Below are 14,404 nucleotides of genomic sequence, written 5' to 3' on the forward strand. Positions count from 1 at the left end.
TCACACCTTTGCTGCTGCCACTGCAGCTTCCTGAGCCTCGGCCCAGCCCTCGTTGCCTGAGCCTCAGGCCCTCACAGCAGCAGCTGCCATCCATGGCTTGCCTGAGCCTCGGGCCAGCCCTGGCAGTGGCAGCCGCCATCCGCAGCTTGCCTGAGCCTCCGGCACCTGCTGTGGCTTTGTCCTGAAGCTGTCTGCTCTAATTAGCATATTACCCTTTTATTAGTATAGGTGTTCACTGGAGTAACACTCCTTCAAGAACTTTTCCTTTGCATTCACAACTCAGCTAACTGGTGTAAGAGGCCTATCTCAACTTTCCTCATTACACTTAATCATTTCTAGCTTTTGATTTAAAATGAAAGTGTACAATTCTTATTTAATCTGAACACTTAGAGACTGTAAGTTATTAACTGACCTAATTTTAATATTGTATTTCAGGGAATTGGGAGGCCAGAGGGAGAGAGATGGGGAATAACTAATTGGTGGAGCATTCAGAACATAGACAACATTTATGGATTATGTTTGCTGTCTTAATGAGCTTGGTTTATGGTTCCCCTAAATAATTACAATAGTAATATCAAAGATCAGTATAACAAATATAATAACAATGAAAAATTTGGAAATATTTTAAGTATTACCAAAATGTGACACATTAACATGAAGTGAGCAAATGCTGCTTAAAAACATGGCAGCAATAGACTTGCTCAATATGGAGTTGCCATAAACCAATTTGTAAAAAATCACAATATCTGGGAAGCACAATAAAGTGAAGTGCAATAAAATAAGGTATGCCCATATATAAAGTTGCATTTCCTCCATTTTTTTTACCTTCTTTAGCTATCATTTTCACTTTGATCTTTCAGTGATCTTTTGATCATTTTCACTTCAGTTTCTTAAAAAAATATATTCTTCCATGTGTCTACATTTTTTTTTCAGGACTTCCGGGGTCTTAATTTTTGGAATGGATTTATTTTTCTTTCTCACTTCTTTAATGCATTTGCAAGCTTATCTTTAACTAATTGTGTTGTGTTACTGTGTCTTCCTTGATTTTGCATAATTCTGTGTATGAAGTCCTACTTTATAGAAACATTTGTTTTACTAAGTGTTTTATATCTATGGTTTATATTTGGTTACAATTTTCATCTTTTACATGGAAACATTAGTATGAATTTTCTTCATCAGTTATTTGTTTTCCATGCTCTTTTCCTCTGTTTTTTTTTATTAATATATTCATGTAAATCCTTTGCTAGCTCTTATTTAGTTATAACACCAAAGAACTTCAGATCTGTTCACAACACAGTCTATATCTTCCACCTTGCCTCATCATGAAACTGCTTTGTGTAAGTATGTGATTTCTCAGGCATCCCCTTCTCTCTTGCTCTTCTCTGAGTGTGTCACTAACTTTGAATGATGAAGATTTTTCAACTTTTTCAAAAAATATATTTTTATTGATTTCAGAAATGAAGAAAGAGGGAGAGATAGAAACATCAATGACGAAAGAATCATTGATTGGCTGTCCCCTACTGGGAATCAAGCCTGCAACCCGGGCATGTGCCCTTGACTGGAATCGAACTTGAGATCCTTCAGTCCAAAGGCTGATGCTCTATCCACTAAACCAAATCAGCTAGGGCAGATTTTTTAACTTTTATTAATATGGTGGGAGAATTTCAGGCAGCTAAGTTCTCTGTTAATGTAGAAATAGATTTATGGGTTGCAAGGCCCTTTCATGTTCTCTGCAACCTAAGTTCTTTTTGTCTTGATTTTTCCTTCTTTCACTAATAGCTGCATTTTTTCTGTTCTACTATGATCCGCATTGTCTGTTATAATTAGGCCCTGGGTCAATGGGAAGATTATTTAAATGTCCTAGTGGAAATTGTCACTTCCTGTTTGGTGTATAAACTGAGTAAGTGATTCCCCAATGTGTGACAAGAAGATAAGCCCCCTAACCAGCATTGACCTCGTCTGCATATCTTAAAGAAACTAAGGAAAGAGTGGAGGATATATTAGTATTTAAGTATTTCCGGCTTCAGGTTATATAGTAGATTATATTGCTTCTTCCAGGTATCAGTTGAACTTTAGCAGAAACATTCTGGTGAAATTCTTAATACAAAGGAATGACTGTAGATGGTGAAATTTTAGACTCCTGCTATTAAAAATATTTTGATAAGGATGGGCATTTGTGTGTCATTTTATTAAAGATGTGGGCACTCTGCCTCATCCATTTGTAAGTACAGGGAACCAAAGTGTAAGGGCTGGGGTTTTCTCCCTTAAATTGACAGGACAGGAAAGGACTGTGAGGGAAATGTTCCATAAGAGAAGGAAATAAAATATAGTACAACAAGGAGAGGCTATGGAAAAGCCCTGTGAGCAGGTTCATTGTTGCCTAGCAGCAGTAATGACACTTCTAGGAAACTCTAGTCCTTGGACTTTACAGCCTCTGGAAGAGTTACAAAGGTATTATGCTGAGAAGTAATTGAGAAGGCTGTTTTATAAAGAGGCCATTTTTGTGTGTTCTTTTAGATTCCTGCACACAATATAGGTTTAATAAATAGTACATAAAATGTTATCTCTAGGGAAAAATTGCATTTTAGATATCCATTTTCTCTGCCATAGGAAAAAAATGTGAAGCTAAGGCCAGAGTTAATATGGCAGTCCCAGATGTACATTTAGCTTGGTGCTGAGTATTAATGGTAAGTGTCTTCTGTTTTAGGGAAATCAAAACAGTCCTCTCAGAGATCATTTTCAGACTTGCACAATATTCTGTTTAAACTCACTTTAAAGAGTATATACACTGGTATATGGGTGATTGTGGAAGAGAAAAAAATGTGAGGTTTAAAGTACCAGAGGATTGAGGATTAAAAATGGCGGCAGAGTAAACGGATGCTGCACGAACATGCTCCCAAGAACCAATTGGTATTAACAACTAAAATACAGAAAAACTTTCTGCATAATCAACAGAAAACTCACAGGAGAGAACCCTGATACCTGAGGACTGAAAGTGCAGACTGCGTAGAGGCTGGCATGAGAGGCAGAGGTGCGAAAGGCGCGATGGGCCCCCAAGAATAGCAACTGAAGTCCTGGAGAGATATCTCAGCTGTGGGGGGTTGCCACTGAGAACTCTGGGATCTAATCCCCAAGCTGGGACCCCCAGCAGAGAGCACCAAAACTGAGGAGGGTACCCACATAACATCTGGATATGAAAAGCAGCAGGATGCTGTCTGCCAGGGAGTAACAGCTGAAAATTCAGGCATCCTCTTAAAGGACAACACATAAAATTTCCTGTGGAGCCACCCACCTTGTGCTCCAGCAGAGGGAGGGTGAAGTGGACTGGAGCTGTGAGAGCAGAAGTCAGGACTGGGACTTGGGGGATAGAGCTCAGAAGGCAGACACCCCAAGTTTCCTGAGCTGAGTCATTACCTCACACAGCGGAGTATATCTTTCCCACATAGACATTTGTCTTGCCTTGGGGGAAGACAATTGACATACACTATTGGAAAACACCTTGCTCTGAGGCCACTTACAAGGTTAAAAATAACAATTAGCCTCCAGGCAGAAGCAACTGCTCCACCCTGTTGGAAAAAACTCTCACTACACCTGAGGACAATTGGCTGGGAGGCAATTCAAGTCAGAATCCTGTCAGTCTGTAGGCAGAGGAGGTCTCTGGATGCTTTGAGTCTATGCCTGATATAATTAGAAATATTCTTTAACACTGTCCTGCACAACATATTGAGAGGTGTAGAGCAAGCATGTTAAACTCCAGGCTGGCAGCGAGTTTGACATGCTTGGTGTAGAGGATCTACCTAATACATAGTCACAAACCCAAACAGAAAGCCAAAATGAGGAGACAAAGAAACAACTCCCAAATGAAAGAACTAGAGAATTCTCCAGAAGAAGGGATAAATGAAGCAGAGATAAGAAATTTATCTGAAACAGAGTTCAGAGTAATGATGGTAAAGATGCTCAACAGAATAAAAAAAGATATCCTATATAATAAAGAGGTAATATGCAAATTAACTATCATGCCTTCACTGGATGGCTATGCCCACAGCGGAGGCGGGGTTCCCATAACACAAGATTGCTGCACCCACAGCAGAGGTGGAGTTCCTGTAACGAGCGATCAGCAGGGACATGAGGCTGTGTGGCGCTGAGCTGGGGCGGGGGACCTGAGGCTGCGCCCCCCACCCAGCGGGGCTTGACGGCCCTCAGGCTGTGCCCCACGCCCGGTGGGGCTTGACGGGGACCTCAAGGCATGCCCCCCCCGTCCCAGTGCTGGGCTGGGGGACCTCAGGCCACGCCCTTCACCCCAGGCCGGGGGACCTCAGGCCGCACCTCCTGCCCGGCGCTGGGCTGGGGGGCCTGAGGGTGTGCCGGGGGACCTGAGGCTGTGCCCCCCGCCCGGCGGGGCTTCACAGGGTGAGGCTGGCCAGGTCTGGATCTTGCCCAATGGGGGTGGGGCTGGCTGGGTATGGGTCTCTCGCAATTTTGAGGTGCGTGTGGGTGGGCGGGTACTTGACTCTGGGTCCCCTGGCATGCCCCAGACTCTGACAGGAGGAAGATTTTCATATACATTTTACTAATTTTCTTTCATCTCTGACACTTCTATTATAGAGAAAAGACAAATAGCAATATTAAAATATTTCCTCTAATTAATTCCCTTTTAATGTGCACGAATTTTGTGCATCAGGCCACTAGTAGTAACTATAAAAAAAAAAAGTCTGAGATAAAGAATGACATAACACAAATAAAGAACACAGCAGATTAGGGGAAGCTGAGGGTCGAATCAGTGAATTAGAAGACAGAGTTGAAAATATAACTCAATCAGAGAACCAAAAAGAAAAAAACAATTAAAAACCAGGAGGACAGCTTAAGGGAGCTGTGGGACAATGTGAAATGTAACAATATTAAAATAGCAGGTGTGCCAGAAGAGGCAGAAAGGGAGAAAGGCATAGAGAAAGTGTTTGAAGAAATAATGGCAGAAAACTTCCCTAACCTGGTAAAGGAAAAAGTCACACAAGTTCAAGAGGCACAGAGAACCCCAAAAAGAAGAAACCAAACAGGCCCATGCCCAGACACATCATAATTAAAATGCCAAAAATTAAGGGCAAAGAGAGAATCTTAAAGGCAGCAAGAGAAAACTGTTAATACACAAAGGAGTTCCTATAAGGCTGACATCTGATTTCTCATCAGAAACTCTACAGGCCAGTGGGAATGGCATGAAGTACTCAAGATAATGGAAAGCAAGGATCTGAGAACAAGATTACTACATCCAGCAAGGCTATCATTCAAAATAGATGGTCAAATAAAGAGCTTCCTAGACAAAAAAAAAGGCTAAAGGAGTACATCACTACCAAGCCAGAATTACAAGAAATGCTAAAGGGATTGCTGTAATGAGAAGAAGAAAGAGAGAGAGAAACCCAGCCATTCAGAATTAAAATGGCAATAAGTACCTATCAATAATAACCCTAAATGTAAATGGATTAAATGCTTTAATCAAAAGGTGTAGGGTAGCTGAATGGATAAAAAAAATATGACCCAACTACTAGTATATACTATCTCCAAGAGACCCAACTCATAACAAAAGACACACTCAAAATGAGAGTGAAGGGCTGGAAAAAAATTTCCATGCAAATGGAAAAGAAAAAAAAAAGCTGGAGTAGCAATACTCGTATCTGACAAAGTAGACTTTAAAATGAAGGCCATCACAAGAGGCAACAAAGGTTACTACATAATACTAAAAGGATTGATCCAACAAGAGGATATAACCCTGGTAAACATATGTGCACCCTACATAGGACCACCTACCAGTAAATACACACACACACACACACACACACACACACACACACACACACTTCTAGAAGACTTTAATGGAGAGATTGACAACAATACAGTCATAGTAGGGGACTTTAACACCCGTTTGACTTCACTGGATAGATCTTCCAGACAAAAACTTAACAAGGAACAGAGACTCTAAAGGACACACTTGATCAGATGGATTTAATTGAAATTTATACAACACTTCACTCCAACACAGCAGAATCTATGTTCTTCTCAAGTGCACATGGATCATTCACAAAGATAGACCACATGTTAGGTCACAAAACAAGTCTCTACAAGTTCAAGAAGATTGAAATCATATCAAAAACACTTGCTTTCATGGGAGAGGTGGCCCGGGGTGATTAATCTCAGTAATGCAAACAAGGGTCACGATGCTGCATCCACTGTGCATGTCATACTCCACATTCCAGTTACACAAGCTTTAAAGCTGAACTCTGTTACTTCTGAAAAAGCAACAACAACAACAACAACAGACAAGCAAAAACACCAATAAGTAATGAAGCATTCTGGAAGCTGCAATTTAGATTGACAAGAGATCTGGGGTAATCAGTTTGGTGGAGAAAGAGCACTTACTTTTACTATATATATTTTGGTACTATTTATTTCTCTACATGTAATACTGTAACAAACAATTTCTTACAACTTGTATATACATCTTTATAAATAGTAGTATGATTAGTAAAAAATAAAGTACCAGAGGATTAGACTTCATTAGCTGTTATGTCAGTAGGACCTAGAATATTGTGCATAAAATGATTTCCATAAATGAAACAAGATATAATATATATTTTGTACAAAATTTAACATGTCTGGTGAGGAGCAGACCTACTGTTACCTCTGGATGAATGTGGCTGTGTAATTTGTGTGGCCTAATACAAAATGAAAATGTAGAGCCCCTGGAAGAGTTACAGCAGAGCACTAAACCAAGTGGTGCTGGGTTCTTCTAAGTGCAGGGCACTGTGTGACTAAAGAGATCACACACACACACACACACACACACACACACGCGCACACACTTACACACGCACACACGCAGGAAGCCAGCCCTTCCTGGGGCTGTGCTTGCACGGGATGCCTGGGAGGTATTCTAATCTTCCAGATTTCTACTCATTTTTATCCTTATTCTGCTACTGATGTCATTCCATCTTGTACACTTATACCCTCTCCCTGGTAAGATACAATAGCCCCTAAATTGTCAGAAATTCTAATCTCTTTGGATATGAGTTTTGTAGATTCTCACAGCCAAGAGCAGGTTTGATATATGGCAGGATGGAGGGAAACCAGGAGTGGGAGAGAGAACGGTGGGAGAACACAGGAGACTGTCAGGGCATGAGGATCTGAATACCTGTAGAAGGAGGTGTCCTATTTAGGGGTGGGGTCTCTGAAATGGCCTAGTAGGAAGGGGTTGAAGAAAAAGAGATTTCATGTTTTACATGGGTTTTATTTTATGGTAGTTCTTTTCAGATTAAGAAATTGGTGGGGACTGAACTGCTAATTTAGTTTGATTTTGGGTGTCTGTGTGGACATGTTAGGGAACTATAAGCTAGAGGGATAAAGGATGAAAGGAACCACTCTAGTCTGAAATTGCTAGGTTCTTTTTTTATGCCTCTACAGGTCCTCTAGTAGTTTACTCGCTCTATTGCCAGGCCACTCAAAGATGGTTCCTGAGAAAAGTTTTTACCCTGCCTTATATTCAGTACATCTGCTCATTACTTCAAAGCAGAGGTTGGATGTTTTCTGGTTTTGTTTTTTAAGTTTATCTTTATTGTTGAAAGTATTACAGATGTCTCCTTCTTTTCCCCATTGAGTCCTTCTAGCCCCCCTCTGCACCCCCACCCCAGGCCCTGACCTCACTATTGTCAGTGTATATGTGTTATGCATATCTATATATATAAAACCCTAATATGCAAATAGACCAAATGGCGGAACAACCGAATAACCAAACAACCATTGCTATGACGTATGCTAACCACCAAGGGGCAAGTGTGGAACATGGCGGGCATTGGCTGTGGTGGGATGGTGGAGCAGGTGAGCAGGGGTGTCAGACCAAGGTGGGATGCCGGTCGCTGTCATCAGGGTGAGCCTCTGGTGGTTACTGAAAATTCTTTGCTCCTGTGCGCCATGGTCCTATCCGGTGCTCGCACCCACTGCCGGCGCCAGATCTGCTGCTCACACCTGAATGCCAGCCCCCATAGCCTCTCAGGGCTTCTCTACCTCCCCCCGCTCCTGAGGGGCGATTGGGGCCGGCAGTCGCCTCTCGTACCTGCTGCTGGCGCCGGCCCCATTCGCTCCAGTGCATGGGAGCAGCGGTGGTGGCGGGAGCAGGACTGCGGGCAGACAGGGGACCAGGGGGGCTACAGTGGGAGAGGCCAGGCAAGGGCACAGAGGATGGGCCAAAACCTGCCCCTGTGCCCACCGCAGCCACACGGCCCATAGTTTCTTTCAAGGTGCATGAATTCGTGCACTGGGCCCCTAGTATGCATATAAGTTCTTTGGTTGTTTTTAATGTGAGATAACCAGGAACAGTCTCAACTTCCATGGTGAAACATTAACTATCCATATACCTTTGTGGTATACAAATCCTGTTGATTTATTCTGTTAATATACAGAAGGGCAGGGTATCAGTCTCCTATTATCCTTATAATCCTATCTAATAAAAGAGTAATATGCAAACTGACCATCACTCCAAGACACAAGATGGCTGCCTCCATGTGATCAAAGATGGCTGCCCCCATGTGGACACAAGATGGTCACCACAAGATGGCCTGCAGGGGAGGGCAATTGTGGGCAGTTAGGGGTGACCAGGCCAGCAGAGGAGGGCAGTTGGGGGAGACCAGGCCAGCAAGGGGGGACAGTTGGGGGGACCAGGCCTGCAGGGGAGGGCAGTTGTGGGGGGACCAGGCCTGCAGGGGAGGGCAGTTGTGGGTGATCAGGCAAGCAGAGAGGGCAGTTAGGGGTGACTGGGCCGGCAGAGGAGGGCAGTTGGGAGAGACCAGGTCTGCAGGGGAGGGCCGTTGTGGGTGATCAGGCTAGCAGGGAGGGCATTTGGGGGTGACCAGGCCTGCAGGGGAGGGCAGTTAGGGGCGACCAGACTGTCAGGGGAGAGCAGTTGGGGGGGGAACCAGGCCTGCAGGGGAGGGCATTTGGGGGCGACCAGACTGGCAGGGCAGGGTAGTTAGGGGCAATCAGGCCAGCCGGGGAGCAGTTAGGCGTCAATCAGGCTGGCAGGGGAGTGGTTAGGGGGTGATCAGGCTGGCAGGCAGAAGCGGTTAGGGGCAATCAGGCAGAGGCAGGCAAGCAGTTGGGATCCAGCAGTCCTGGATTGTGAGAGGGTGGTCGGACATCTCTCTAGGGGTCCCAGATTGGAGAGGGTGCAGGCTGGGCTGAGGGACACACACCCCACCCCCCGTACACGAATTTCATGCACCGGGCCTCTAGTACTATATAACAAGCAACTAAAAAAACCCAGTAGTTTGCAACAACAAGCATTTATTTAGAGCATAAATCTGTGATGTTCCATGACCTGGGCTGGGCTTTGCAGGGCTGGCTTATTTGTCAGTGGTGAGCTACACAGGGCGGCTAGGCAACTTTGTTGTTCTTGGCTAGGTTTGCTCCCATGACCAGGCATTGGCAGGCTATTGGTTGTTCTTGACATTTTTGACCAGTGAGCAAAATAAAGGATAACATTATATACTTATCAAATTAGCTAAAAATTCAGAATTATGATATAACTATGGGAAAGTTGTGGGGAGGCAAATATTCCAGTGCAGTTCTGGAACAAGTGTACTAACTTGGGAGGTCAATATGAAATATTTAATATGTAATTATATATGCAGTATGTAATGAAACCCTAAAATGTGCATATACTCCTTAGCTCAGAGATTCATAAAATAATGAAGAATGTGTGAAGTGTTACATATAGATGTGTTTGTTGTGGTTCTGCTCATAATAGCAAAAAACTGGAAAGCTTTAAATGTCAAATAGTTGGGGCTGGCTGAATAAATTGTAGCATATCCATGAATTAGGCTACTTATATTCATGTTGGAGAATTATATTTATTAACATGGAAAAAAGAGTCATAATGTGTTTTAATTCTTGTGCTTGTAACAATATATTTTAGGAGGTTTAAAAGAAAAAATAATTAGTTGGGATTAGGGAGATTTTCCTGTCTTCCTCCCTTTGTTCTTTAGTTTTTCAGATTTAAATATTTTTTAACCTCCATATTATCCAGTGTTCAGTAATATTAAGCCTTCTATCACTGGATGGCCAAGTGGAAATCTAGCCTACCTTTCCTTATTCTTTAAGAAGGCTTTTTATCTTCTCCAACTCAATATGTGGTCTTTGTTTAATATTTGTTTATATCCATTGTACTGTTCCTGGCCATGGAGTAGAATCCTAGTTATCCCCTTGATGTTACCATTAAAGCCTGGCTTTAGTTTGGGGAAGATATTAAACATCACTAGGTACCAGGAGCTCACAAGAAGATGGAAGGTTATGTTAGGACACAAGCATCTCCGAATTGGAGAGGAAGTTTCCTGACTTCTTTCATTTTATCTAGTAGATCCCACTCTTGTCATGTAATATAAAATACAGAGTTGTAGGAGTGGGACTAGGGGATAGGACTTGGGCTGATTGGGAAATATTGTCTTGTGGGAAGTGGTTTCTTGAGGTACATTTATGTCACTGTCAAAAAATGCATACCTTGAGATTGGCTGGTCATTGCCTGCCTTCTGAGGCCTCTTTTGCATCAGGAAGAAGTACATCTCCTAGTCTTCGCCTCTGCAACTATAGAGGCTGCACCTACTAAGGGAGAGATCCAATGTGGGTGATGGCATATGCTATTTATAGAAGTACTAGAGGCCCGGTGCACAAAATTCATGCACTGGGAGGGGGGGTGTCCCTCAGCCCAGCCTGCACCCTCTCCAATCTGGAACCCTTTGGGGGATGTCTGACTGCTGGTCCCCACAGGGGATCATGCCTAAACCGGCAGTCAGACATCCCTCTCACAATCCAGGACTACTGGCTCCTAACTGCTTGCCTGATCACCCCTTAACAGCTCATCTGCTGGTCTGATTAACACCTAACTGCTCCCCTGCCATCCCGATTGCCCCCAACTGCCCTCCCTTGCTGGCCTGGTCACCCCCAACTGTCCTCCCCTGCCAGCCTGATCGCCCCTAACTGCCTCTGCCTGCCTGATCACCCCTAACTGTCCTCCCCTGCTGGCCTGATCTCGCCCCCAACTGCCCTCCTCTTCTAGCCAATTTGGTTCTGATTGGTTGGTTTCTATGCTAGTCAGCGTCAGAAGCTCTGTCTCCTAGGCAGCCATTGGCTCCTCACAGTTGACCCAGATTTGGTTCTGATTGGTCAGTTTCTATGCCAGTCAGAGTCTCTGGGCCTATCAACGGGGCCTGATCAGAAAGGCAGGGCTGATCAGCAGCCCCAGTGGAGGCCTGGAGAGGAATGGAGGCGCGGCTGCTGGCCAGGCCCAGAGAGAAAGAGAGAGGCAAGTGCTGATCAACAGCTGCCACACAGGCTACAGATCAGACCCTGCTTCTCTCTTCAGGCCTCTCTCTGGGCCTGATTCGCAGCCCCCTCAGCAGTTAGTGCTGGGTCACTGCGCCTGTAGCTGCAGCAGTCAGTGCTGGTCACCACAGTAACCTAGCGCTGACTGCAGGACTGACTTCCGGTTGGTCAAGCCTCCGGTCGTTGTGGATGTGACGGACCCAGGGTTTTTATATATTAGGATAGGTAGTATAGAAGTACAGAAGAAGGCTGGAAGAGGCCTCTGTAAGTGATAGAATTATGGATTTTTTAAATTATGTTTTAAAATTTTTCTATAATTACTTTTAATAATAATGAAAGTAATAAAAAGGTATGAGGAGTTTTAAAAAACCTCAATCCAAAGGAATATATTTGAGGTAGAATTTAATGCCTTTTGACTTGCCCTTCTTCCTTCCATAAATCACAGTGCTTAACTTATTACTTTTACCCCTCTATGAACAAGAACAGAGTTGTTATTATTTTTTTAAATTTCTTTATTGATTAAGGTGTTACATATGTGTCCTTATTCCCCCATTACCCTCTTCCATCCCCTCCTCATGCTCTCCCCTGTTGTCTGTGTCCATTGGTTAGGTTATATGCATGCATACAAGTCCTTCGGTTGATCTCTCCCCCTTACTCCCACCCTCCCCTACCTTCCTTCTGAAGTTTGATGGTCTGATCGATGAAGGACAGAGTTATAAATATGACAGGCAGAACTGTATACAGCCCTGAAAAGTCTTTTTTATCCTTAAACCAGGGACACTGTAATGCATACTTCTAGGGGGTCATTGCTTGCATGTCTTTCAAGTGAATGATGCCTCTTGGAGTTGGAAATGTAGAGCTACAGTGCTCTGCCTTATATTTAGTAACTTCTAAACTACTGGTTTATGCTGTCAAGAATAAGAAGAAGCCCTAGGGCAGTGGTCGGCAAACTCATTAGTCAACAAAGCCAAATATCAACAGTACAATGATTGAAATTTCTTTTGAGAGCCAAATCTTTTAAACTTAAACTTTTTCTAATGCCACTTCTTCAAAATAGACCCGCCCAGGCTGTGGTATTTTGTGGAAGAGCCACACTCAAGGAGCCAAAGAGCCACATGTGGCTTGCGAGCTGCAATTTGCCGACCACTGCCTTAGGGGACATTCTAGATTGCTTCATAATTTAATGTGTTAAACAGTTTCTCTAAGGGATATATTAACTTTGACACTTGGCCTACTGTACAAATAGAATACTTACTTCTCTGAACCATTTTATAATTCTTGGGAAAAGTCATGGTAATTTACTTAATTTCTTATAAACTGAGACTCCTAGCCTTAAGCTAGGGGAAGTACATTAACATAATTGATTTAAAATTCTTTAAAATAATTGATATTTGCTATTGATACTTAGCTCTAGTGTCTTCTAGGTCCTGGAACTGCATTTTTGTTTTTGTTTTTTTGTTAGAGTCTGCAGATTATGTAGCTGATACATCTTGGGACAAAGCAAGATTATTTAAAGTTCTCTTGTGTTATTTTTTTTACTCAAATTCAGTTTTGAGAGTGAAAATGTGTATGACTTTTTTTTTTTTTTATCAGAAAGCCATGACCTATATAATGTTATTTTACCTCAATAAATAATAAAAAAAGAAATAAAGACCCACCTGTAATTTCGTTGAGTCTTGTGTTGTCATTAATCTGCTCACACAAAGAAGAGCCTGGTTGGTGCTGTGGAAGAGGTCCTGGAGTGCATAGTGTCTAGTCTGGACTTGGTCACCATTTAGTGATAGCCCAAATGCTTGACTTCTCTGCTTTACTTTATTATCTATAAAGTGGGCATCATAATATCTACTTATATTAGTTTTCTATGGCTGCTGTCATAAATGACCACAAACCTATTGGCTTAAAAACACAAATCTATTATCTTACACTTTTGTGGGTCAGAAATCTAGAATGGGTCTCATGAGGATAAAATCAAGATGATGGTAGGACTGTGCTCCTTTCTGGTGCTCCAGAGGAGAGTCCACTTCCTTCTCTTTTCCAGCTTCTAGGGACTGCCTGCATTCATTGGCTAGTGCCCTCCTTCTCCCTTCAAGTTACATAGCATCTTCTGACCCTGCTTTTGTTATTATATCTCTTTTTTTGGCCCTCACTCTTCTGCTTTCTCTATTTCTTTTAAAGACCCTGAATATAGTGGGCCCAACTGAATAATCCAAGATAATCTTTCTACTCTAAGGTCAGCTGATCAACTTTACTTTCCTGTGTAACCTTAATTTCCCTTTGCCTTATAAACTATTATATTCACAGGTTTGGAGATTAAGATGTGGACATTCAGGGGGACTGTTATTCTGCCTACCACACTGCTATGCTCATTTTACTTGGTAGTTATAGGAACATTAGAGGCCCGGTGCATGAAATTCGTGCATGGGGAGAGGGGGTCCCCTCAGCCCAGCCTGCACTCTCTCCGATCTGGGACCCCTCGGGGGATGTCCAACTGCCGGTAAACTGGCAGTTGGACATCCCTCTCACAATCCTGGACCGCTGGCTCCTAATCGCTCACCTGCCTGCATGCCTGGTCACCCCAAACTGCCCCCTCTGCCGGCCTGATTGCCCCTTACTGCCTCTGCATGCTGGCCTGATTGCCCCTAACTGCCCCCCACCCCTGCCACCGGCCTGGTCACCCCACGCAGCCTGCTTGTTCAGTCGTTTGGTTGTCCCTCACTAACCCTCCTGCCAGCCTGGCTGTAGGCAGCCATCTTGTGAGGGTGTGATGGTCAATTTGCATATTACCTCTTTATTATATAGGAAGATGTAACATTAATTTTATGAATTACTATAGTTATATTAAGGTTCATTTAAGATATTGGCTGGACAAAATATTTTCATGTGTTTCAAGATGAAATAAATTAAAAACTCATCTCTGTCAAAATTTGATATTACTAATTTTTTGTGTGTTTGTTTAAATATTAACCATTCAGTGTCTTTTTTATTGTGATTTAATTTTGTGGAAATAGGTAGCCTTTATTTTATTTTATTTTTTAAATTTTATTTT

Source organism: Plecotus auritus, assembly GCF_963455305.1.
Source record: "Plecotus auritus genome assembly, chromosome: 4".
Classification (NCBI taxonomy): Eukaryota; Metazoa; Chordata; class Mammalia; order Chiroptera; family Vespertilionidae; genus Plecotus; species Plecotus auritus.